Raw genomic sequence first — 26,198 nt, 5'->3', positions numbered from 1 at the left:
TGAGTTAATTCAGTTTTTAAAGTTCAAAGTTTCTGCTGTAGGGGAGTGCTTTAAGGCGGAAATTTCAAATGTGCGGCGTAGAGGTGTACCAACCGGTACAGTCATAATAGGCAACAGCACAAAACCGTCAGCCCTTTAGAATTCCTGCCAAGTTACCAAGATCATAATGAATAACAATTCTGAGTATTTTAAGAAATACGCTTGAAATATATTAAATGTTCGTAAAGCTCGGCATCTATTGATATATTGTGCATGATGCTTTCTTCCTTAATCTTAATTGCTTCAAATTCTAGAAAACAGACTTAAAATTAATTAGAACTTGTGATTTGGTTAAAAGTCTCTGATACCTCGAAATGTGGTTGCATGTAGAGAGTCGTGAAAGCAGCAAGAGTCGAAATATATCGTCAACTATATTCCCCAGTTCCACATAAAATAATATTATATAATGCCAGTTATTGCCCCCACTCACACAGCAATATAGATCACTGTATTGTGATATGGGAAGAGATATTTCATAAATCGAAGCTAAGTAAATCGTAGGCGTTTGTTACACACACACACACACACACACACACACACACACACACACACACACACACACACACACACTGTTACCTATTGTTTGCATGTGGTAATGTTTGTTCACGTGGCGTTTGTAGAGCTGGTACTGTAATACTGTAGCCTGCTTGGAATATGGCCCTTCACTGTCGGTAAACAAGCCAAGAGTCTATATGGCAGTTGCTTCAAATATTAACATATGTCTGTTCATTGCCATACTTCGATATTCACACAGCTACTTGCTACCTGTCGGTCAAACTTAGAGAGTTCTTGTTTATTATTCCAGCCCAAGCAAAGCGTCTTGAATAGAAACTCGGAGGATTAAAAGGGAAAGTCGAATACGGAAAGCAAAGCTTGGTGTATACGTCAAGAAAATACGAGTTTGTCAACAGGAATGTGTAGAGAAACCTTACTTGTGAATTGCATAAAATACGCAGGAAGTGTGTGAATTCTGAAGTTATTTCATGTCCTGTTACATCGGATTTCATATTTTTAATAAAATATCAGTCAGTCTATCAATTAATCACCACTAACTTGCATTTATGACTGTCGCCCAGTCAAATGTCAGTTGTTTATCTAGCCTTTCTTAAATGATTTCAAAGAAATTGGAAATTTACTGAATATTTCCCGGGTAAATTATTCCATTCCTCAATTCCTCATCCTATAAGTGAATATTTGCCGAAAAAAGTACTCTTGAATTCCAGTTATATCTTCATATTATGATCTGTGCTACCCTCAAAAACTCCACTCAAGCATATTCGTCTACTATCATCATCAACGCTATTCCTCCATTGACAGTTCGGAACATACTGCTTAGTCTAGCAGCTTGTCATCTTACTCCCTTTTAATTCCTATTTCAGTCGTAAGTCGTCTACTGGCTTGAGAATATTCTCCACCGAACCCATAAGTTTGTGATACCCCATGTTTCTCAACATTCCCCTAATGTCCGCGACAGCTTTATTTTGTAAGCAAGTTGAATCTTCTGTAAGCCTTAATGATGCAATGAATGAACGATTTTTCTTGCACTAGAGAGCGAACTGAATTAATGTGTTCATTTGAAGGCCGACGAAGAATTTCAAAAAGATTTATATATACTGCAAATTGGCTTCCCATTCGGCTTTAAAGATACTCAATCGCTTTACTTTGGGAGGAGGAATAAAATATTGCGTCTTATAATTTCGTCAATGCTCATACGAACGAATGTGTATTCTTGCGGTATTTGAGTTTTGTAGGTGATAAATAAGAGCAGGCCATAGAAACTGATTGATGTCTACGAACTTCTGTTCAAGTTTCAATATCGGACTCCCAGCCAGTAAGTTACTAGTATTTTTTTTATATCACCAGCAATGTTCCTTGGTCTAGGAGCAAGTAACCTTGAAAGACCACGCTTAGATAGCGAATTTTCTCCCCTGTAGCCAGCGTTTGATTATCAGTTTCGGTAAGTTTCCCTTCGATAATCTTGATGGCAACAGATTTTGAAGCGTTCAGCGTAAGTCCTACTTCTTCGAAACGCTGCTCCGCCATGTTAGTCAACAATTCAGTATGTTCATTTTGTTAGCTACTACCACCACTATGTTATCGGTGGAACCTGTACATGTTGCTTTAGGAAGGTCTTCAACAAGTTCGCAGCCGAATTCTTTAGACTACATATGCTGTTTTCAGATAGCTATTCAAGTACAAAGTCTGTAGATAAATGATATAAAGCTGAGATGGAGGTGCTGCTTGTAAATTAGCAGGATTGATTGATACTGATGCTGTTTTATGTCCGCTAATTTCAGTTACTGTTCTGTTACCCTGCTGAAGAAGTAATAAGTGGGAGAGGAAGAGTGATCAGTGTCTTTTATATGTGTATATGCCCAACTGAATCAAATGCCTTTGGAATGTCTAGAAACACGATTGATATTCCCCTTTCCTTGATTTTGCAGCTATCAAGATGCCATCTAAAAATGCAACGTTAATATACGTCCCTATGTAAGAATGAAACCCTCTATTGTTGTAAAAATTGAGACATAGCTTCGCAATCTGCAATCGAGAATTCTCTCGAAAATTCTTCTAAGCAGGGAACATATCGTGATTAGGCGCCAATTATTAACATCAGTATCGTCAACTCCTTTAGGAATACGAATTCTTCGTGCTACTTTAAATCATTTTGGAATAAACTCATAACAGGACGTTTTATTATACACTAACGGCAAATCTGATTGGTCTTTACTCTGTTTTATGACACACATTACTATGAAGCCTCGTGCTTAGACAGTGTCTGCTCTTATACCCTTAATTACGATAGTAATATCCCCCACCGATATCTTGAGGTTGCAGTCCTTATTGCAGCGCTCGGTTGCATTGTTGTCAACTTTTAATGAATATTCTGGTCTAATATTTTATTTCGCGAAACTGGAGCTAAATATGTCATACAGGACAAGACCGACTTAAATCCTCCGACCGTAATGCTACTCTCGATCGTCCCTATACGGCGAATCGAGTAGCCGGGCATGTTGGAAACGGGGGTTTGTTCTATTCGCATGCAGTCGGTCTAATTTCATGAAAGTTGATGATAAATATTAGTTCCTTTGGATGATGTAAGTGTGCGAATAATGTACTTTCATCTATCCACTGACGTGAAATTGAAGAAAAAAGTTACATGAGTCAATGGACACTTAGGGTTTGTAGTTATACGTAGTGATGTGAGAATGTGTTCGTTTTGATCGTGTTATGAACTGGGTTTAAACAACTGCGGCAATGGCCGTCATACAGCAATTCGTAAGTTTTCTAAGGAAGAAAACATTAAGAGAAAAGTGGAATAGGGCTATACATCGTGGCTATTTTGATGTCGATGGCAAAACAATAGTGTGCATACATCGTTTTGATATTTTGATTCATGCTGTGTTTAACTGTTATCAAACAAATATAAGCTCGTTCATGTAGTTAAAGACACCAATTGTTTCAGTTAATAGAGCTTTTATATTCGTGTACCTCAATGGGTAAAGACCTGTTGTTTACCAGCATTGTGTGAGATGCGCTACGTCATGTGACAACACACGTTTTAAAAGTTCCCTAAAGGAAAGCTTGGCATAACCAGGGCCATTAATTTGCTTATCATAATCATTTCGGGTGTACTTTCCTTTCATTATCTGCTGAACATTAGAAATTGTCCACCTCTTCGAAAATGAGGTAACAAATTGTTTTTTATACTTCTCATGAAAGTGAATAAGATGAGGAATTTTGCACCGTAATTTATTTTCAAATATGATGTTATAAATATCATTTTGACAGTTTTATCATGTATTTACATCTACCCAGTGGTGTCAAATCTAAGAGAAAACCTTATTTGACTTAGTGAAATTTCAAAACAATAAGCTTGTTGTCCTCTTTCATTGTGGGGAAAACCATCTGTTCTAGTAGAATATATGTGATACTGGATTATTATTATTGGTAATGGGTAGTTGTTGGCGAAGCGTTTCAATGCGTGCAAAAGTGATTTTCTTTATGATGTCGCATTTACCATGTTAAATTACCTCCATTAGTAAAATATGTACGTGATATTTTGGTGTTAGCCAATACCAGCAGTCCGGCGTCCGGCTCCATGGCTAAATGGTTAACGTGCTAGCCTTTGGTCACAGGGGTCCCGGGTTCGAGACCGTCGGGGTCGGGAATTTTAACCATCATTGGTTAAATTCGCTGGCACGGGAGCTGGGTGCATGTGTCGTCTTCATCATCAGTTCATCCTCATCACGACGCGCAGGTCGTCTACGCGCGTCAAATAAAAAGACCTGCACCTGGTGAGCCGAACTTGTCCTCGGACACTCCCGGGACTAAAAGCCATACGCCATTTCATTTCAGCAGTACGGCTATTTCGACCGCTAGGTTTTATTTTATATGTTACGGTCTGACAAGTGAGTATTGGCGCAAAACCAACTACAATCCTCTGTAGTTGGTCTTGATTGGTGTCGGTCTTGTGCAGGACATCCTTTAAGTTTACATTGTTTAAAACCTCCTTGCAATATCGTTAGCACTACCTTCAGACGCTGATTTTAATATTGGTGTGGAGTTTTCTTGTAGTCTAATTTTTATTCCTTCTTAATTGTCTCAGATGATCTACTAGAATCACTACAAGATCGATACGTCCTAATTAATCTGATATCTATACATTTTTTCGTGTTTCCTAATACTTAACGGAAGGGTGTTTAGTGCCAGGTATTAGAATTATTGAATTAGATAGGAATGTACTGAATTCTAGCACGGCAGCATCAAAGCATTCTTGATCAAAATCATTAGAAAAAGTCACGTACCACTTCTGTAACTAAGCATCAAAAAGAGTAACATTCATTCCTTGGAAATCTGTTGTACAATTACAACCGACGGACTGAACTCCGTTATTACCATTAGGTCTATCGGGACACCTAATTAATGCTGTTGGAATTGGTTTCTTAACTCGCTTTTCCTGTGTTATATGGGATGTTATTTCCTTATATAAATGTTAATAGAACGATATAGAGCTCCGCATACAGGGCACAAAGACCGCGATACTGGATTCTCAGATTCTTGAGTCCGGAGGTCCTGCTGTACATCAATTTCAGACACATCCATATTTATTTAACATTAACATGTGCTTTCATAACATGCACCTTCAGCCCACAAAGACTGAAAAACTGCGATTACAGTAGGAACAACCAGTGTCAAGGTTTAAGTTAAAGATGTGCTACTATAGCCATCAGAAGTTACGATACTGCTACCGCTCCACGTGAAATTTGTTACTTTATTTTCCTCAACTAAATATGATGCCCTCGACTGCAAGGAATGATCTTCATCATCCCCGCATTGACGATCATGGGATAAGAATACTGGCCAAAATGCCGTCCTAGATGTGATGGACTGCTATTAAATCTAAAAGAAGTCGAGGCTGTAGCTGATATAATATTATTTCCACTACCTAGGCTACCATTACTTTTAAGGGCATTTGTCACGGGGTTTTAGCATAGTTCTTACCACTGGCACTATGTGTGACTCGTTGGCTGAATGGTCAGCGTACTGGCCTTCGGTTCAGGGGTCCCGGGTTCGATTCCCGGCCGGGTCGGGAATTTTAACCTTCATTTGTTAATTCCAGTAGCTCGGGGGCTGGGTGTTTGTGCTGTCCCCAGCATCCCTGCAACTCTCACATCACACATAACACTATCCTCCACCACAATAACACGCAGTTACCTACACATGGCAGATGCTTTACAAGGGCTGCACTCGGCTAGAAATAGCCACACGAAATTATTATAATGGCACTATAACCCTCACAAGCAGTTTCATATAGGATAATATTGGGTTCAAGTCGACTGGACTGTCTTTTACGAGTAATTATAATAAGCACAAAGAACATACTGACTCCCTGTGGGAGGGGAACGCAGATGGTATCCCCTGCCTGTCGTAAGAGGCGACTAAAAGGGGCGACCAAGGGATGATCAAATTAGAACCATGTTACTACTTGTAATTAGTATCACCACGCAGGGAACATCATGGGTCGATTTTACTTGCGCGTAGAACCACTATGTTAAGTACACAATAGGTTTGTGATTAGTAGCGAGTGAGCTCAGGATGCATTTTACAGTACCTGTGATTCATACCACTATGAGCGACACCATGGTTCTGCCTTGCCTATGATTAGTACCCACTATGTGAGGAGCACCACGGGATAGTGCGAGTCCCTGTGGTTAGTCCACATACGTGAAGAACACCATAGGTTTGCGTTGCCTGTATAGGGTTGGCTTGCATGTAAATAGCGCCACAATGTGAGAAACACCATAGGTCTGTGTTACATGTGCGTAGTACCATAATGTGTGGAATACCGCGAGCCTACGCTACTTTTGATTAGTTCCGCAACATGACAAATAGCATGGTTCTACTTTCCTAGCGATAAGTACCATTATGAGGCCCCGATAACCTGGAATTTTGCCCCCTTCAGATTACAAGCACCATCGATTCAGTAGTGTGCTTTAGAAGCAGTCCCTTGGTCAGTAATACTACTCTTTAACGCTAGTTTATGGGAATGTGGGGCATTGCGGGTCGGATCCACTGATTGTTTTAACTTCATATCCATCCATTCATTCTTCGTCCTCACGTTTTGAATTCTGGTCAGTAGAGGATTATGGATTTTTAATTGTCCTTACATTTCGTCTCATTTCGTGCCATTAGGGGCCGATGACCTAGATGTTAGGTCCCTCTAAACAACAAGCCTCATCATCAAGAACATAACGAAATCCACTCCTTAGAAAATACTGGAGGACCAACCGTCGTATCTATGAACCTAGCAACCGCTTTATGAGTTTAAACAAGACCGTCGAAGATGCTTTGGTGTTATGACAGTTTCAAGCATCACAAAATCCATACTTACTTCATTATAGACTGTTATGCCTTTCAGCGTTCAGAATGCAAGCCTCTATGAATTTACTAACTGCCGCCACAATCCTCTACTTGTAACTATTTATGAGGCCTCGATTAGTTCTATAGCTCTTATCTTTAAATCGTACAACTCCATGGCTAAATGGTCAGTATGCTGGCCTTCAGTCCTGCGGGTCCCGGGTTCGATTACCAGTCGAGTCGGGGATTTAAACTTCTATTAGTTAATTCCTTTGATACGGGAGCGGGGTTTTTGTGCCGTATTCGGCATTAGAATTCATCTTAGGTAGAGCCCCATTCTCTTAGACGCGCAGATCGCCTAAACGGTGTCAACTCGAAAGACCTGCACCAGGCCCCTCTGTAGGCCACACGCCAATATTATTATCTTTAAATCGTTAGAAACTGAGTATAACCAACGTCGTTTTGGTCTCCCTCTACTTACCTTACTCTCCATAATAGAGATCATTGTTCTCCTGACTAACCTATCCTCTTCCATTTGCCTCACATGACCCATCATCGAAGCCGGTTTTTGCGTACAGCTTCATCCATCGAGTTCATTCCTAACTTAGCCTTTACCTCCTCATCCCGAGTACCCTCCTGTTCCTGTTCCCAACTGCTTGTACCAGCAATCATTCTGACTACTTTCATGTCTGTTACTCCTAACTTATGAATAATATATCCTGAATCCACCCAGCGTTCACTCCTGTAAAGCAAAGTTGATCTGAAAACAGGCCGATGTAAATAGAGTTTCGTCCGGGAGTTGACTTCCTTCTTACAGATTACTGTTGTTCGCAACGTTGAACTCACTGCATTAGGTTTTCCGCGACTTGGTTCTATCTCACTTACTATACTACCATCCTGGGAGAACACATATCCTAAATATTTCAAATTGTTTACCTTTTACAGCTTTGTATTCCCAATCTGATATTCAGTTCTCTTGAATTTCTTACTTACTGACATCACTTTAATATTGGAAAGGCTAATTTTCATACCATACACACTGCACATATTTTCAAGTTCCAAGACATTAGATTGCAGGCTTTCGGCAAAATCTACCATCAAGATCAAATCGTCAGATAGGCCAAACTGCTTACTATATTTTCACCCAACTGAATCCCTCTCTGCGACTTAATAACACTCAGTAGATGATCCATGTAAATTATGAACAACAAAGGTGACAGATTACAGCCTTGTCTGGCCTCTTTAAGTACTTTGAACTAAGAACTCGTTCTCCCATAAATCCTTACTGCAGCCGAATTGCCAACCTAAATGGCTTTGGTTGATTTTAAAAATTCTACACTTAATCCCATGGTCCCCCAGTACGGCGAACATCTTTTCCCTCATTACTCTGTCATATGCCTTCTCTGGATCTAGGAAACAAAAACGTAACTGTCTATTCCTCTCGTAGCATTTTCAATTACTTAGTGCATTCGGAAATTCTGGTCCCGACAGCCCTTCTGTGGTCTGAAACCACACTAGTTTTCATCCATCTTACTCTCAACGACCGATCACACCCTCCCTTCCAAAATCCTACTGAACACCTTGCCTGCTACACTGATCAGTGAAATACTTCATTGTTGTTGCAATCCTTCCTACTCCGTTTCTTATATATTGGTGCAATTACGGATTTCATCCAATCAGAAGGTACCTTACTAACATTCCTGCCGGGCTTACTGGCTCAGACGGTTGAGGTGCTGGCCTTCTGACCCCAACTTGGTAGGTTCACTCCTGGCTCACCCCAGCGGTATTTGAAGGTGCTCAAATAGGTAGCTTCGTGCCTGTAGATTGAGTGGCACGTGAAAGAAATCCTGTGGGACTAAATTCCGGCACCTCGGCGTCTCTAAAAACCATAACAGTAGTTTGTGGGATGTAAAGCCATTATTATTATTATTATTATTATTATTATTATTATTATTATTATTATTATTATTATTATTATTATTATTATTATTATTATTACTCCATGCTAATCTTATCACTCTACGAAGTCATTTCATTCCTGCCCTCCCACGGTATTTCACCATTTCAGGTCTAATTTCATCTCTTCCTGATGTTTTATGACAATGGAGTTTATATACTTAACATCCTTTCCACTTCCTCAAGCGTAATTTCACCTACATCATTGTCCTCCTTCCCATGAGCTCGGTAGTTCGCGATGTCACCAGGAATATTTCCTTTGACGTCAAGAAGATTTTCAAAATTTTCCCTCCACCTCTGCAGTGGTTCTCTGGGATCTGTTATGAGTTCACCTGATTTACCCAAACCACTATTCATTTTTTTTCCCCTCCCTTTCTCTCCTTATTGTTGTCCAGAAAGATTTCCCTGCTGCTTGACCTAGCTTTTGTTTCGCTCTCATTTTTCATCTATGTACGATTGCCTGTCTGCATCAGTTCTCGATTAGAGCAATTTCTGATACGCCTTATTTTACGTTCTTTCCTTTACAGGCTACACTCCCTTCATCATGTTAGCTTTTTCCCATTTTTACATGCAGTTGCTCCTAGGCATTATCTTGCTGTTTGTACTACAGCATCCCTGTATACCACCCATTCTCTTTCTATAACCTGAACCTGCTTACTGTCCATTGATTTGAACTTTACACTAATTATATATATGTACTTCTGTATAATTTCCATGTCCTTAAGACTGTCTGCTCTTATTCATCTGCAGGCAGATCTCACTTTCTCTATCCTTGGCCTAGAGATACTTAGTTCAATGCAGGTCAGATAGCTGTCCGTACCATGAAATAATCCGCGTAAAAGCCGCACATCCCTAACAGATTTCCTGATTTCAAAGTCGGTTAAGATATAAGTAGTCTGTTATGGATCTCACCCCCCCCCCCCCTACCTTCCCGTCTGTAGCGGTGAATAGCCTCATGCTTGAAGAATGTGTAGTTCTTCAACGAGTTAGCCTACATGTAACGAAATAACCTAAATATATTTAATTTTTATGTTTTATTTTAACGGAAATATAGCATCAATTTAATACAAGCACTATCACTTGTTCATTAAAAACCATCACAGCCTTCATGGTTAATAATAGCGGAAGGTTTCTCGGAAACTATATCAAGAGTCAAAGAATAGTATGTGGTTCCCTATAAATGTATTCGTAACTGCCAATCCCATACTAGCACAGAAGTCCAGCAAACGCTTCCCATTCCTATTATTTTCCATTATCAATCGCCATTTCGTATCCTTCTTTTCTATTTCGAACTCTCGCTTTGAAACCACCCATTAGCACTATCCTATCCTTGCTCTTGACTCGGGCTACAACGTCACTCAATGCTTCATAAAACACGCCAACTTAATCTTCATCTGCACGCTCACATATTGAGTACACTGAGACAATTCATGACCTAATTCCTCCAACTGCCAAATCTAACCGCATCATTCACTCATTTACGCGCCTAACAGAAAGTATGTTGCATGCAATAGTATTCCTGACGAACAGTCCTACCCCACACTCTGTCATTCCTTTTTAACACCCGTTAAGTATACTTTACTGACAAAAAGTTTTGTGGTATCTTTCACCTACTGAGTGGCATAATCCATAAACGCATGGTTAGTTTGGTTCATGGAAATGAGTCTTTACACACGTTTTATGGTCGTTACCATGTACTGCCATATGGGTCAGTACATGGAGGTGTTTACGGTTGTATCCCATTCAGCCGCTGTCTATCATTGAATCCGTAGAGAAGAATTCAGGTCGTATGTCTCTTCTTTTCCTCTCTCCTCCTTTAGATTCCTTGTCTACTCAGTGAATTTCAGGTCACCAAACATGTTCTTAAATCATTTATAAGGAGAGTTTCTCTCGTCAGTTCATAAACAAGATCTTCAAAGTGTGAACATTGATAAGCTGATGGTTGCCTTTAAATTGCAAGCCTTCACATTTTCTATAATGGACAGGTCCTTGGTTGTCAGTTTTAGCCAAGTTAAATCATGTCCGTAGGTTAAAGTTGGTGAGCCTTTTGCATTAAAAAGAGCCATTGCAGTTTGGATAGATAGTCTTCAAATTTCTTTGTTTCCATACATCGCTTTTACTGCTGCAATTGCTCTTTCACTTAGGTAGTCTGAACGAGGTGTTCGTGGTCTATAGTATCATTCCTAGATACTTGAACACGTTAACTATTTCCAGAGGGTTATTTTTGTATCAGAGAATATCTTCATCAGTAAGTTTTCTCCTTTTTCGGAAGGTCACTTCTCTAGTCTTTTCTTCGTTTAGTGCGATGTTGTTTTCATTTAGCCATATTTTCAGTGCAGAAAACGGGATCTGGATATCGTGTCTATTGGTGCACGCTAGGATCATATCGTCTGCTTACATATATATAGTGCAGTAGATTTCGTTGTTAGTTTCATCGTCTTGCGATGTCGGATGTAACTACATTAAAGAGAAGAGAATACTAAATTAAAGAGATAAATGCACAAGACGACAGCAAATATTTAAATGTGAGGAGCTCGTACTTCATATTAAGCTTTTCTGAAAGATTCGCAGACTCTCCTGATCTTTAAAGTTTCTGGACCTCTTGTGTTTGGTTATGAATTGCTTTATGGTGTTATTGAAGGCATAATTGGATTGCACCTTCTCAGATTGAGGACTGATGCCATCCTGACTAAAAATCGTATGGTGTCAGCTATGGTGTGTACCGAGCTCGATAGCTGCAGTCGCTTAAGTGCGGCCAGTATCCAGTATTCGGGAGATAGTAGGTTCGAACCCCACTGTCGGCAGCCCTGAAAATGGTTTTCCGTGGTTTCCCATTTTCACACCAGGCAAATGCTGGGGCTGTACCTTAATTAAAGCCACGGCCGTTTCCTTCCCACTCCTAGCCCTTTCCTGTCCCATCGTCGCCGTAAGACCTATCTGTGTCGGTGCGACGTAAAACAACTAGCATAATAGCTATGGTGTGTATGCATTTTAATTTGATGCCATCTGGTTGCCTGCTCGTCAACTTCGACGCCCTGTTTCACACTAGGCTTACTAGATGGCAGAGTTAACAGAGTCTCTCTCCAATGTCTATAGCTGAAGTGAACACCAAAATGTCTCACTAGAGAGAATTATTTACATGCCGAAATCAAACGGCATGGAGTCGAATGTTGTTTTTCGTTCTTCAAAAACTTCGTTTCCTCTGCCAGGTTTGAACCCGCGACTTGGGATCCCGAGGCAGACACACTACCACTGATCCGCAGAGGGAGCTATGGTGGTAATGCTTTCAAACAGAGCTATCAGTTTTGTGTTTATCTTGATTTGTATTCTCTTTCAGAAAGCGTCCTTAGATTTCAAATAGTTGATTTTGAGTTACGTGTCTTTGGTTGAGGTATTCTTAACATTTTTTGGTATTATTTTCAAATATATGAATATATACATTTTATAAGAAATGAAATGAAATCAAATGAAATGGAATAAGATTATTAATCCTACGGATTCCCCTATTTTTAAACAAGTGGTCACTGCTGACTTGACAGAATACGTGTATATTTTAATCAAGATTTCTTGTCTTAGAAGGGAAGGAAAGGTGAGAACAGTATCGGTAGTGAAGTATTCACAAACAACAGAATATTGAATGACTTAACAAAGATGGGTCGTTTGTTCGGCAATGTGTTACATAAAAAGAAATGACATTTAGTTGCTTCTTGCATCAGAAATAACCTCTGAGAACCGTAGCTTACGTAAGTCGAATGCTGCTAGGCTATAAGGTTTAATGGGAGTAGTACACGTGTTGAATACACACATAATGGATCAGTTATTAGACATTGCCAAGATGGCCAAATTATATTAGCAGAGAGACAAAATATCGGGACGTATTACGATGATTTTGAGGGTATTAAAGTCAGAACAAATGAAATGATTTCAATCAGTGGTAAAATTAGCTCCCCTCTCAGTGAAGTTTTTATGTATTAGAAGGCAACATGTTGTGTCAGCTTAATAATAAGAGAAGTTACAAGTTGCCTGAAATAGTCTTACGGAAATGTTATTGATATTTCGGAGTTTAGTTAGGATTTTGTCCTAAGTTTCAAAAGATCCATGAAGATAACATCTTAACGTGACAGTGATAAACTTCAGTATTTAATACACGACTGTACATAGAAGAGGATACTGAACCAGATGAGATTGTTCATGGTTACCTGCAGAGAGTAAAGGCCATTGGAGCGTTGAAGGAGTGGTTCGTCAAAGATATCATATTTTGCAACTGTACGTTAGACAACTTTTAAATCTGCTAATTTCAAATGTTGCACAGCTTGTTCCACTACCCGTTTTATCGTTTACATTAGAATCTCAATATTGCTAACCAAGTATTTAGAAATAGGCCTGAATAGATCCAATCACATGTTTGTTCCCTTTTGTAGAATCCAGCCTGCCCGAAGAAACTGCGAGTTTGGCAGGGAAGTCTATTTGCCAGGGAAGCTGAGAGTGTGGAAGGTTGAAATATGAGTCTGTTCGAATGTCTTATGGAGTTTTCCCCTGTGGGTGGGGTTGGTAGAATAACATCCACGGTATCCCCTATTGACGTAAAAGGCAACTAAAAGGTGCCCCATGGGCTGTTAATTTGGGAATGTGGGTTAGCGACCACGGGGCCCTGACCTGAGTTCTGACAATGCTTCCACTTACTTGTGCAGGCTCTTCACTTTCATCTTTCCTATCCGACCTTCCTTGGTCAACTCTATTGTTCTTTCCTTAACCTAATCGTATTAGGTGTCGAGGCCTAGGGCGTCTTACATTTTCACACCGTTCGTGACTCTTGACCACCTGCTGTGGGTGGGGGCGCTAGAATAACACACACGATATCCCCTGCCTGCCGTAAGATGAGACTAAAAGGGGCCCCAGGGTTCTTAACTTGGTAGTGTGGGTTGGTGAACACGCGGCCCTCAGCTGAGTCCTGGCATTGTTTCCACCTACTTGTATTAAACTCCTCACTTTCATCTATCCTTTCCGATCTCCCTTGGTCAACTCTTGTTCTTTACTGACCCCGACGCTATTAGGTTCTCGAGGGCTAGGGAGTCTTTCATTTTTACGCCCTTGGTGGCCGATACCCTCATTTTGGGAGTATCGGATCCCTTCCATCTTTTCTCTCTAATTAGTGTTATATGGAGGATGGTTGCCCAGTCGTACTTCCCCTTAAAACAATAATCAATACCACCTTTCCGCGGCCCATATTTTTCGAAGTGTCGGGTCGCTTCCATTTTTTTTTCTCTGACTGGTGTTATATACAGGATGGTCGCCAAGTTGTAGTTCCTCTCAAAACAAAAATCACCACAACCTCCAATTTTGCTTATACGAATTACAATATCTTAGTATCGACTCTTGCATCCGGGAGATAGTAGGTTCGAATCCCACTATCGGCAGCCCTGAAAATGGTTTTCCGTGGTTTCCCATTTTCACACCAGGCAAATGCTGGGGCTGTACCTTAATTAAGGCCACGGCCGCTTCCTTCCAACTCCTAGGTCTTTCCTATCCCGTCGTCGCCATAAGACCTATCTGTGTCGGTGCGACGTTAAGCCCCTAGCAAAAAAAAAAAAAAACGTATCGACTCAGTTTCTGATCAACACACAACGTTTCGCTGATACGCGTAGCATGGTTCATTTAAACTTCTTAATGCTTTTTTTTTTTTTTTTTTTTTTGCTAGTGTCTTTACGTTGCACCGACATAGATAGGTCTTACGGCGACGATGTGGTATGAAATGCCTAGGAGTTGGAAGGAAGCGACCGTGGCCTTAATTAAGGTACTGTCCCAGCATTTGCCTGGTGTGAAAATGGGAAACGACGGAAAACTATCTTCGGGGCTGCCGACAGTGAGATTCGAACCCACTATCCCCCGGATGCAAGCTCACAGCTGCGCGCCCCTAAGCGCACGGCCAACTCGCCCGGTCTTCTTAATGCTAGCTTGTCAGCAACTAATACTGATTTTTCAAGTCTTGTACCTACACAAGAACGTATCAACGGACTACATGGGAAAGGTTTTCATTTTAGGTTATAAACTACGCTTTGCAAAAATACAAAGAAATAGACGATGTTGAATCATCTGGTAGGTAATTGTGTGTGTAATAGAGAAAGAGAAAGAATAAAACGTTATGAACTCAATTGAGGGACCTAATTAAACTGAACGATCTTGATAGTGATTCCTGTTACATCCTTTACCAAATTGAGTCCTCTGGCATTGTGTTGGACATTATAATACGAATTGGGAGTGATCGGACAGAATAGCGATTGGATGTGTAACTCTCTGCACCGCAAAGGTTATTTGCTTTCCATTGACAACCATAGACAGTAATTTAGTACTTCTGCTACAAAGATTGGATTCCAGCTCTCGTCATTTTAACTATCGGCTGGAGTTATAAAGCAGGCTATATCTTTCAAACAAAAAACGCTTGTTGAATGGCTCAGTATGAAATGCAGTGATTCTCTCTCTTACAGTATTTTAAAAGATATGCTTTTACCGTGACCGCCTCTGTGGTGTAGTGGTTAGTGTAATCAGCAGCTACCCCCTGGAGGCCAGGATTCGAGTCCCGCCTCTGCCACGAAATTTGAAATGTGGTACGAAGTTTGGAACGTGGTCTACTCAGCCTCGAGAGGTCAACTGAGTAGAGGGGGTTCGATTACCACAGCAGCCATCCTTCTTCTCCAGGCAAATGTCGATATGGTATCTAAGTTAAGTCCACGGCCACTCCTTTCCCTCTTCCCATTCGCCCACAAGGCCCTGTTCAGCAGTTGTATCCCGGACCAAATGTCTCATGCTCCGGGACACTGCCCTTGAGGCGATAGAGGTGGGATCCCTCGCTGAGTCCGAGGGAAAAACCAACCCTTGACTAAGAAAGCAGAAGAAAGAAAATGCTCTTACCCTGATTTGCCTCAATAATGTAATAATATTCCTAATATATCATAGAATAGTAATTTCGTGTGACTATTGCTAGCCCTTGTAAGGTAGACCTTCGGACGAGAGTGGATGGCATGTGCCGTTTATGGCAAACTACATATCATTCTATTGTACGGTATGTTAGTTGCAGAACAGCACAAACATACAGTCCTCGAACCAGAGTGAGTTAACCATTTAAGGTTAAAATCTCCGACTCGGCCGCTGAATTGAAAGCAACCACGCTGACCATATAGCCAGGAATCCTCACATATTATGGAATGAAATCCACTGAGTAGATAAAGTGTAAGTAGATATATTTGCAACTTGATTATAATACACGAGGTATGCATGGGGCAAGTTGTTTACTCTCATGATCCAAAGTAGCCAAACGAATAGATTCACATCTGCATTATTTTGGGAGAATAATGTGCTACTTAAATCTTCCACAGTGGTAGAAAAAACATATGCAGTGATTTTAGGCTATAATTTGATATTACGTAGGAATGAACAAGCTCACACAGTTACTGTAACTAAGCTCGCCTGTACTCACACAATTAATTTCAGTGCTCGAACGTTTAGTTAATTATTCTTATACCGTGCATTACTATAATATATTAGCGACGGCGCTCAACATTGCTTTTGCTTCCAATGCCGAAAGTGGAAATTTTCCGTCTTCCTTTATGTTGTGGTAGATATAAGAATGATGCGTCCCTTTAAGAACGCTAAGAGTGAGTTGGTTGTGCGGTTAGGGGCACTCAGGTGTTTGCTTGCATTCGGGAGATAGTGGGTTCGGGTTCCACTGTCGCCAGCCCTGAAGATGGTTTTCCGTACTTTCCCGTTCACGCCAGGCAAATACTGGGGTTGTACCTTATTTAAGGTCATTCCCACTTTTAGACCTATCCCCCTGTGGGTTGGGGCGGTAGAATAATACCCACGGTATCCCCTGCCTGTCGTAAGAGGCGACTAAAAGGGGCCCCAGGGGCTCTGAACTTTGGAGCGTGGGTTGTAGACCACGGGGCCCTTACCTGAGTCCTGGCATTGCTTCCACTTACTTGTGCTAGGCTCCTCACTTTCATCTATCCTATCCGACCCCCTTTGGTTAACTCTTGTTCTTTTCAGACCCCGACGGTACTACTTATGGAGGCTTAGAGAGTCTTTTATTTTCATGCCCTTCATTGCCCTTGTCTTCTTTTGGCCGATACCTTCATTTTTCGAAGTGTCGGATGCCTTCCATTTTTCTCTCTGATTGGTGTTATATAGAGGATGTTTGCCTAGTTGTACTTCCTCTTAAAACAATAATCACCACCGCCACCTCCCCTGCCTGTCGTAGGAGGCGACTGAAAGGGGCCCCCAAGGGCTCTGAATTTTGGAGCGTGGGTTGGAGACCACGGGGCCCTTACCTGGGTCCTGGCATTGCTTCCACTTACTTGGCCAGGCTACTCACTTTCATCTATCCTATCCGACCTCCCTTGGTCATCTCTTGTTCTTTTCCGACCCCGACGCTATTAGGATTCCCAGGGCTAAAGAGTCTTTTATTTTCACGCCCTTCGTGGCCCTTGTCTTTCTTTGGCCGTTATTTTCATTTTTCGAAGTGTCGGATCCCTTGCATTTTTTCTCTCTGATTAGTGTTATATAGAGGATGGTTGCCTAGTTGTACTTCCTCTTAAAATAATAATCACCACCAACAGCACATTCGAACCTCAGCCTTCCGGGTGAGAAAAACATTAAAATCGCGCTGACAGTGTATACTGCTTATACTTTTCCACATACCATCTTACTGCGACAGCTCATAGGGAAGGCGGGCGTTGTCCGCAGATGGTACATACGCGATCTGTCTCTTTTACACGCCGACCGAGACTTAGGTGTGCTAGCAGTGTTGCCAACTTATATTTTCAAGTTCCGCTAAATACTACTAAAAATCCGCTAAAATTCCGCCAAGAAATCCGATCTCAAATAATGAGCAATAAAAATGAGCAATAATAATAATAATAATAATAATAATAATAATAATAATAATAATAATAATAATAATAAAAGTAAATGTCTGCACTCACCCGATCTGTGAGTTTCACTGGGATTAACCCCTGCCAGCGAGCCGGCGAGCTAAAACTTGTAGAGTTTTACTGCCGGGTGCAAACTAGGTGAATCTCCTACTTCAAGGGCCACACACAAAACAGGCCAGTTCATTAAACGGTCTTCCTTTATAGCATAAATATAAATGCTACTCTCTCACAGTTTCATTATCTGTCGTCATTCGTCAACCTTAAATACCGTTTCCCCGCGCATTACAAATTTATGATACCATGATCTCATAACATCACATCCGAATAACTTGTTTTCCTCATGTGACCGCTAGCTCCTGAAAAGAAATTCGGAATAGCTCGGAGACAGACCGGAGTACAAATTAAAAAAGCGTAAAATGGATAAAACACTAAATTCCGCTATAATAAATCTAGAATTCCGCCAAAAAATCCGCTGTCCACTAAATGATATATTTCTCCGCCGACAGTCTTCTAATTCCGCCAAATTTAGCGGAAAATCCGCCAAGTTGGCAACACTCTATGGCGCAGATCTTTTGACGGTTTTCGAAGAAGCCCAAATGCTTGCATTTTATCCCGCATGAGTTCTACCACATTTCAGTACATCCGATGCTAAGCTGGCGTATTCGAGCACTTTCAAACCGCGATCAAACCGACCAACTTGCTCTCAGACGGCCAGCACTCTACCGTCTGAACCACTGAGGCAGATTACTGGGTAAGTGATGAGTGAGATAATTTTCCTCTTGCTTTCCACACTAATGGAGAAGGTGCTACTGTGTGTTGGTCTGTCAGACACAATACCCTGTGGGTGGGGGCAGTAGAATAACACTCACGATATTCCCTGTCTGTTGTAAGAGGCCACCATGGGTCTCTTATCTGATTCCTGACATTGCTTTCACTTACATGTGCCAGGCTCCTCACTTTCATCTATACCTACTATCCGAATCTTGTTCTTTTCCAACCCTGATGGTATTAAGTTTGCGAATCGTAGGGAGCCCTTCATTTTACGCCTTTCATGGCCTTTGTTTTTATTTAACCGATACGTTCATTTCTCGAAATGTTTTTTTTTCCTCTGATTAGTACGTACAGAGGACAGCCCCGTCGTACTTCCTCTTAAAACAATAATCACCACCACCACCACCGAAACTCCCACCTATACTTCATAATATTGATCAAAGGGACTGACGGAACAAAGGTTGACAGAGTTTGCATTTCTCATACGTCACTCATTGTCTTATGAAAGGAGTGGATGAGACAGGGACATGTCAATTTAAGTAACACAACTGTTCCAACCCATAGTAGAAGACGAGCACATAGTGGTAGCAGGGAGTACATCGACATTTAAACCCCAAGTTGGCTAAAATTGAGCCTTCGTCCTGCGCTGACCTCATATCGATTATGTTTTTCAAGGCCTATTTGCTTTTTATATAAATTATTGTTGATACATTGCTTGTTTGCTTGTTTCCTTTGCAATAAAAGTTAGTGCTCTAATAGGTGACTGAAAGGGGCAACCAAAGGATGATCGAATTAGAACCATGAGACTACTTGTAATTAAGTACCATCACGCAGGGAACACCATGCGCCGCCTTTACTTGCGAGTAGTACCACTATGTTAGATACGCAATAGGTTTGTGATTAGTAGCAACAGAGTGTGAATCAGAATGGGATTTACAGTAGACTACCCGTGATTAGCACCACTACATCCGGTACACCACGGGCTTACGTTGCCTGTAATTAGTACCATTATGTGAGAAACACCACGGGTCTGGGCCTTGCCTGTGATTAGTACCACTATATGAGCGACACTGCTATTGGCTTTACGTTGCACCGACACAGATAGGTCTTACGGCGACGATGGGACAGGAAAGTGCTAGGACTGAGAAGGAAGCGGCCGTGCCCCAGCATTTGCCTGGTGTGAAAATGGGAAACCACGGAAAACCATCTTCAGAACTGCCGACAGTGGGGTTCGAACCCACTGTCTCCCGAATACTGGATACTGGCCGTACTTAAGCGACTGCAGCTATCGAGCTCGGTCCGTCGGTCTGAGTTGCCTATGATTAGTACTCACAATGTGAGGAACACCACGGGATAGTACGAGTCCCTGTGATTAGTACACCTATGTGAGGAACATTATAGGTTTGCGTTACCTGTAAGTGGCGCCACAATGTGAAAAACACCATCCTCCTTTGGGTGGGGGCAGTAGAATAACACACACGTTATCCCATGCCTGTCGTAAGAGACGACTAAAAGGGGCACCAGGAGCTCTGAACTTTGGAGCGTGGGTTAGCGACCATGGGGCCCTTAGCTGAGTCCTTGCATCCCTTCCACTTACTTGTCCCAGGCTCCTCACTTTCATCTATCCTGTCCGACCTCCCTTGGTCAACTCGTGTTATTTTCCGATCCCGACGCTATTAGGTTTGCGAGGGGTAGCGAGTCTTCCATTTTCCCGCCCTTCGTGGCCCTTGTCTTCCTTTGGCCGATATCTTCGTTAAGAGTCGGATCCCTTCAATTTTTTCCCCTGTGATTAGTGTGATATAGAGGATGGTTGCTTAGTTGTACTTCCTCTTAAAACAATAATCACCACCACCACCTGGAAAACAGCATAGGTCTGCGTTACATGCGCGTATTACATTACCTGTCGGTAGTACCATAATGTATGGCATACTGCGAGTCTATGCTACTTTTGATTAGTACCGCAACATGACAAATACCATGGTTCTACTTTACTAGGGATAAGTACCATTATGAGGAGCCGATGAACTGGAATTTGTACCCCTTTAGACAACAAAGATCATCGATTCAGGATTGTATTTTAGAAGCAGTCCCTTAGTCAGTAATACTATTGTTTTGCAATAGTTTCTGTGAATGTGGGGCTTTGCGGGTCGGATCCACTGATTGATTTAAATTCATATTCACCCATTCATTCTTCGTCCTCACGTTTTGAATTCTGGTCAGTGGATCATTTTGGACTTTTAAATTGTCATTACATTTCGTACCATTAAGGACCAATGACCTAGATGTTAGGCCCCTTTAAACAACAAGCATCATCATCATCAATTGCCGACTGTGCCAGTAAATTTGAAAAGTGGTAAGAGGACTCGAACGGCGGTCCGCTCATCCTCGAGAGGTTTACTGAGTAGATGAGTTTCGATTCCCACCTCAGACATCCTCAGTGTTGTTTTCCGTGGTCTCCCACTTTTTCTCCAGGCAAATGCCGATATGGTACAGCACCACGTCTACTGATGCAGCTCTTCTTATTGCAGGCATTGAGCCACTATTTCTGACGGCGATAGCAAAAGATGAACTCACCTTTTTTTAAGAAAAACAAAGTACCACCAATGCCCATTCTGAATACCACTTTAGAGCAACCTTGTCATTTTCTACAGTCTGATCACCCAAGTCTCTTCAAAAACTTCATTTATGAAAATTGTTCAATTACATATGACTGCTTTATTTACACAGATGGATCACGCAAACCAAGCACAGATGAACAGCACGAAGTCGGATGCGCCTTCGTTGTTCATGAAAACGTTTCTGCGGTGTTCTCATCCCAGTACAAACACTTTTCCACATGCTCTATTTTCCAGACTGAACTGTGGGCGATCAAATCTGCGATCGAATGGTGCAAATCTAACAATAAGAAATCTCGGTTATTAAGTGATTCGCAAGCTGCGTTGAACGCGATAAATAATAAATATAATCTGAATCCAATAGCTGTAGCTATCAGAACCACAGCTCAACAAAGTCCGCACATCTGTTTTGAGTGGATTCACAGTTATTGTGCAATATCTGGAAACGATAAAGCTGAACGTCTGGCAAAAGCAGCGGCTACATCAAATTTGGAAATTTCTTATGACAAAACGGCACCTAGCTACGCTAAAAATAAATCGTAAGGAAGCACGTAAGCAATCAATGGAACAACATTTGGACTTCTTCCACTAGAGGCCAAGTCACCAGAGAAATATTCTTCCCTGAGGTTTTTAACCACCTGCAAAGTAACGTGCTGGTGCCAAACTTTAAAATTACTCTATTTTTTACTGGTCATGGCAAATTTGGTTATTATTTTTGTTACGGAGATATCCGTGGTAATCAGAGGTGAAAGAAGGTGCGGGCTGGAATAGGTCTCAACTACAGAATTGAAGTTAATTTAAAACTTCAACAAAGGTTATATTTTCTTTTCAAATAAATCAACAAATAACAGAGTATAACAGGTACCAAGTAGCAGATCTACAAATTAAGAAATTACAAATTACAGTTCGTTACAAGATTTGGGCTTCGAGCCCCAAGTATAATTTCTGAGGCCTCAGCTCACAACCTCACGTACCCAACGGGCAGAAAACCCTTAATTACATGGAGCTCTTGCTCCCACTTTACATCTCAAGCCTCTCTAAGGCCCTTTCATCACAACACCATAATGAGCTGACCCGCTCTCAATTTTACAAGCCTATTGAAGGCCACAACAAACTTCACTCCAAACTGCCCTCAAGGCACACAAAGAAACAGAGGTATTTAATACCCAACCTACAGGGCCTTCGCAATGAAAATAAAACAACAGGTTAAGTTACTGGCCCAAAGTACAGAGAGGACTGGAGGCGAGAACTTGCACTCCAAATACACTTGTAAAACCTAAGTGGCTCTAGGCCGATACACAGGGGCTAGTCCCAAGCTAGGAAGGTGACCCGTATGAGAAAACTTTAACACATTAAGGAAGGGAAGAAACGGTTATAAAAAAGTGGTCACCTCAATTTCAAAATGAAAGGGAGTTCGAAAGAGTAAAGCACTCTCTATTCCCGCTTTACAGTTACAGAGATTTGTAGTTTTACATAGACAGAAGAGGAATTTACATTTTAAGGTGGTAGGTTACATTATTAAAGGTTTCGAACCCTCCCCGAGAGTTAAACTGCTGAGCTAGTAAGAATTAAAGATGTTAACAGGCCATTACCTTGTTGAAGATCGGCTGACTGAAGAACGAGGCGCTTCCCGCCCCCTGCTACATATTCACACACAGAGTTAGATGTTATACTAGTGGCACTGAGACTAGAAAGTCAGTAGTTTTATACCCTCGTGGAAAATTCGAGACCTTTCAGGAATGAGTAGACACACCCACAGACGTTTATTGGTGACAGTACACAGTTACAGACCAGGTTGGGGAAGAAAGCCCCGATTGGCCGAAAATTAATTAAAGAAATTCGGGATTGGCTAATTTCAAAACAGGCGGATAGAAAGGATTAATGTTGCCAACCCACAACCCACAGAACAAAATTTAGTAAAAATACAAAATTTCTTCAGGAGAGTACACTCCATTACACCAGAGTGTATTACCATAGTTTTTGTAGAGACATCTGTTAGGGAATGTCCACACTTCTTGACTAATTACAAACAAAAACACATCAAAATTCACACAGAGCCCTCTTCGGAGAAACTGTTGAGTTAATACAGTTTCTTTTTTTTAGTTCAGGCTTTCTCCTGTAGAGGAGTTTCAATTGGCGCAATATTTGAACTAGCGGCGTGGAGGTGTACCACCCGGTACAATTTTCATCGATTTGGAATCAATTGTCCTGATGGCCACGTGTGTGTTTGCGGATCCTCACAAACAGTGGACCACTTGCTGTTTGAATGTGCTGCATTTGAAAGAAGGTGGCATGACTTGAACTCTCATTTGAATTACGGTACTGCAACCTTGCATTATCAAAACCCCTGTATCATTTGTTTAAGAAGCCATGCTGTTACAAATATTTTATTAACTTCATCCACTTCATTTTCCGTCGATTAGATATATGAATTCATTTTCATTCTAAAACTGAATATGTATTTTAACTATAACCCTAGTATACTATGTAAAATAGGGTTCCAAACTGCTTTGGATATTCAATAATAATAATAATAATAATAATAATAATAATAATAATAATAATAATAATAATAATATGATACCTAAGTTAAGACCACGGTCGCTTCCTTGCCTATCCAGTCCAACCTTCCCATCCTTCACAAGGGCCCGGTTCAGTATAGCAGGTGAGACCTCCTAGGAGAGGTACTGGTCCTTCCTTCCATTTTTATTTTCGACCAAATGTCTCACGCTCCTGGACACGGCCCTTGAGGCAGTGCAGGTAGGATCCCTCATTGAGTGTGGGGGAGGGAAGAATTCAACCCTAAAGGGTAAACGGATTAATTACATAATTATAAATAAGTAGTAATAATAATAATTTCCTTATTAGTGAGTAAGAGAGCAGTGTTCAATCGAGTAAAGAATTTGGAGAATTTATTTAACTCATTATTTGTTAATGTTGGTTTCTGCGTCGCACCGAATAAGGAAATCTTACGACGGCGATGGGATAGGCCTGAGTTAAGACTGGTAAAGAAGCAACCGTGGCCTTAATAAGGTACAGGTAAGGCACATTTGCCTGGTGTGAGAGTGGGAAATGAGGGCTGCCGTCAGTGGGATTCGAATAATCACATCTTGTGTTCAAGCTTACGCAGCCCGTAACGCGCTGCGAACTAGCTTGGTTTTGAATAATCTAAATACACAAGTAACATGTCACATTTGCAAGGAGAGGGGAGGAATAGAAGACAAACAAACGTGGAATTAAGAACATCAGAGCTGTTATGTAACACCTATAAACCATTCCGTGTTTCATTCATTTTAAAGGACTTCCAGATAAGTTTGCTTTTTTCTTTCCTTTTCTTCTACAACCACATATTTATTATGGAAGATATCACATTTCAGACGGCTACAAGTGCCGTCGTAACACAGTGCACGGTTATTACTTATCGACTGTTCCGTCCAATCGATAACACTTCCTCAGATTGTACTTCACCTGTACCATCAATGCGGCCTCAATTGATTTAGCACGCAGTTGTTGCTGCAGCACAGGGTGGCTTGATAGCTTCCCTCGAGGGATATCTGGAACGGCAATCCAATAGGAAGCTTCCGAACTTTTTCTTCAGGAAATGAAATAGGTTTATTAGAATTACCGGAGCGACTGCCCACGTCATCGATTTTTAGATGATAGTATAGCAAACTGACAACCATGATAATAGTAATAATAATAATAATATGAAGACGATGAATACACGGGTGCGGAGTTTCAAGCATTTGGATAAAATAATTCAGCAGAACTGACCAGAAAAGGAATTAATCAATATCAGGATGTGAAAAATTAGACGAAGCGTAGGTACCAGGTGACGGAGAACTTCCATGATATAATGTAACTGAAAAGCTTTTCAGTCCGTCAAACACACAATTCAACCACATAATAGTACATTAAGCAACAAGCCTATAATGGCATTAATTAAGACACGGTTTATTATTTCCATACGAGTGTCTTAATTACCATTATACGCGAGCTGCATACGACTATTTATTCTCGACGATAATTATAACTCTATTTTTTAAATATTCATAAATTTCAGTCTAGATGTCGGTTGACAATTGAGTTTATTGAATAGGCGCAGAGCGCATGCGCTGGGTTGTTGAATTTCCGTGAGTGGATCAGAGACCTTGACAATGTCATATATTTTCAAAGCTTTGAAACAAAAACATTGATAGAAGGTTACCATAGCCTAGCTTTATTTCAAATACAAATTGTTTATTGTACAGCTGGTGAAGTGAATTTTTGGGAATGTGCCGTGTGGTTGTGGTGTATGATCAATGTTGTCACTTGTGTCCGACATGTTTGATTTTGGAAACAAGTGCAAAGCTAGTGCGTTGAGCGCAGGTGTGATGCTATCCTTACCTAATTGGTCAAACAGTTATATCATAATGAAAATCTGAGCTATGATTGGTGGAGAAACTGTATCATAATGAAACTTGAACTATAATGAGCCTCATGAAGATTCAGTTTTATGCCATATAATGTTTATATTTCGGCATCGTCGAGCATAAAATACGTTTTTACAGGGATTATATTACACAATATTTTACAGGTATGTTAAAGTGTTATATATTATACTCAATTGTTTGTTTGACAGACTGAAAATCTTTTAAGTTACATTTAACTAAGTCGATACTGGAAAGTATGGCTCCCTTCTTAACAAACTTTCATAATAAGAAAACAATGATTATAAGAGTCAAGATTAGACATTATAACACGATTGTTAAAGCAGAGAGATTAAATGGTCCGAAGAAAACATTCTTATTCTACGGGTGCATCACTTGTATGAGTAATGGCCGCCTGTCTAAGGAGACTTGGAGTTTCACAAATTGAGTTTGGCGTCTCAGAAAATAAAATCAATGACGGGGGTGAATTTAGACTGATGTTCGAGAGCTACTAGGGTTTTTTCTAGTAATATTAAAACTCATAGAAAGTGAGGTCCTCTGCCAGAAGAGCGAAATATATCACTCATGGGTGGGTTTAAGAGATACTCCCAGGATATTAG

This window comes from Anabrus simplex, chromosome 8, assembly GCF_040414725.1.
Source record: "Anabrus simplex isolate iqAnaSimp1 chromosome 8, ASM4041472v1, whole genome shotgun sequence".
Taxonomy (NCBI): Eukaryota; Metazoa; Arthropoda; class Insecta; order Orthoptera; family Tettigoniidae; genus Anabrus; species Anabrus simplex.
This window is presented reverse-complemented; position numbering follows the sequence as displayed.